At 44.6% G+C, this 2,500-nt stretch overlaps 1 protein-coding gene across 1 annotated transcript in view; it reads left to right on the top strand.

The window, feature by feature from the left end:
* Window positions 1-2,500, top strand: part of LOC125036842 (small conductance calcium-activated potassium channel protein-like) — a 653,126-nt gene that overhangs the window by 495,124 nt on the left and 155,502 nt on the right. The gene's annotated exons all lie outside the window — the stretch shown is intronic.

The raw sequence follows: 2,500 nt of genomic DNA on the forward strand, positions 1-2,500 counted from the left end.
TCTTAAATGATTAAGAAATTGCTCATATATTAATGATAGTGTTTAATGATAATACTAGAACTAGTAGTAGTAGTAATAGTAGTAGAAGCAGTTGCAGCAGCTATAATTATAGAAGCAGTAGCAGCAGCAGTAATAACAATAGTAGCAGCAGCAGCTATAGTAGTAGTAGTACAACATACGTCATAGATACTAAGATTATATTGATATTAAACATGACAATAAATAGAAGAAGCTGTACTAATCTAAAAAATAGTGGACATCAAAGAGGATTCAACTCTCCTTCAGCATATAAATTCCACTTGGATATTCGCCATATCGTTGTGACTCGGAAGGAAATCTCACATCATCACCTTTCTTTTTCCTGTCTTTCTCTCCTTCTCTTTCTCTCTCTTTTTTTTTATTTCTTCCCTCCCTTTCTTCCCGAACTCGACTTGCTATGCTAACCGGCAAGTCGCGTTAAACTATAAAGGCGTCAAACTACTCACTAACTCGCCTTTTATTACGCACTGTGCCCCCCCCCCCCTCTCCTCCTCCTCCCGTCTGTGAGCTGAGATTCGTAAAGTGAAATTATCTCGCTATATTAAAGGGTAACGATGTGGGGTTTTGGGGTAATTCTATTAGATGTCCGTTTTAGATCCAGATTGCGTGTGTGTGTGTTTGCTTTTCCTTGTAAGATTGAATATTATTTATTTATTTATTTAGTTCTCTCTCTCTCTCTCTCTCTCTCTCTCTCTCTCTCTCTCTCTCTCTCTCTCTCTCTCTCTCTCTCTCTCTCTCTCTCTCTCTCTCTGTGTGACACACACACACACATACACGCACACGCACACGCACACGCACACGCACACGCACACGCACACGCACACGCACACGCACACGCACACACACACACACACACACACACACACACACACACACACACTCACACACACACACACACACACACACACACACACACACACACACACACACACACACACACACACACACACACACACACACACACACGACACAACACATAGAAACGTACACTCACACACACAGCCATACAAACACTCACATACATTAAACCCAGTGCATATAAACAAAATAAACAGCAAGGCAAGGCTATAAAGCTCTTAATAATCTCACTACAAAATGTACAAAAAAAAGTGCCGCCAACCTCGTTATAAGGGGCGCCTCCCCCTCTTTTACTCTGACCATCTCGGGGCATGATAAGCCTAAAGCCAAACATCAGTGTTGCCAGAATATTATCAACCGAAGCTCTTTAGTAAGTCACTTCACTCACCAAACTTTTTTATGGGTGAAAGTGAGATGGGAGGGGGGGGGAGGGGAGAGAGAAAAAAAAATGTTATAAGCATTTTAGCTTCGATAATATAATCTGGGGTTATAGAGGGGTATATATGTATAGGCCTAGATTTATTTCTCTCCCCTCCTCTCTCTCTCTCTCTCTCTCTCTCTCTCTCTCTCTCTCTCTCTCTCTCTCTCTCTCTCTCTCTCTCTCTCTCTCTCTCTCTCTCTCTCTCTCTCTCTCTCTCTCTCTCTCTCTCTCTCTCTCTCTCTCTCTCTCTCTCTCTCTCTCTCTCTCTCTCTCTCTCTCTCTTGCTTTGTTTTTACGTATGTAATCTTTTGTATGTTCGTTTTTCTACCCAGGAAAGGAACAGACATACAAACAGACACGCGGAGCCAGCGAAGCATATCCACACAATCGCGTTCCTTATTTAATTACAGCTGATTCACTTTTTTCTGATTGTATACTCGTTTCTCACTCATACCCATACCGATCGTCAGTGAGTCAGTGTCATAATACCCACCCATCATACACAGTGCCAGCATACCCAACCATCGAACACAGTGCCAGCATTCCCAACTATCGAACACAGTGGCAGCATACCCAACCATCGGAGACAGTGCCAGAATACTCAACCATCGAACACAGTGCCAGCATACCCAACCATCGAACACAGTGCCAATATACCCAGCCATCGAACACAGTGCCAGCATACCCAACCATCGAACACAGTGCCAACATACCCAACCATCTAACACAGTGCCAGCATTCCCAACCATCGAACACAGTGGCAGCATACCCAACCATCGGAGACAGTGCCAGAATACTCAACCATCGAACACAGTGCCAGCATACCCAACCATCGAACACAGTGCCAATATACCCAGCCATCGAACACAGTACCAGCATTCCCAACTATCAAACACAGTGGCAGCATACCCAACCATCGAATACAGTGCCAGCATTCCCAACCATCGAACACAGTGGCAGCATACCCAACCATCGGAGACAGTGCCAGAATACTCAACCATCGAACACAGTGCCAGCATACCCAACCATCGAACACAGTGCCAATATACCCAGCCATCGAACACAGTACCAGCATTCCCAACTATCGAACACAGTGGCAGCATACCCAACCATCGAACACAGTGCCAGAATACCCAACCATCGAACCCAGTGCCAGAATACCCAACTATCGAACCCAGTGCC

The sequence above is a fragment of the Penaeus chinensis genome, chromosome 22 (genome assembly GCF_019202785.1).
Source record: "Penaeus chinensis breed Huanghai No. 1 chromosome 22, ASM1920278v2, whole genome shotgun sequence".
Lineage (NCBI taxonomy): Eukaryota > Metazoa > Arthropoda > Malacostraca > Decapoda > Penaeidae > Penaeus > Penaeus chinensis.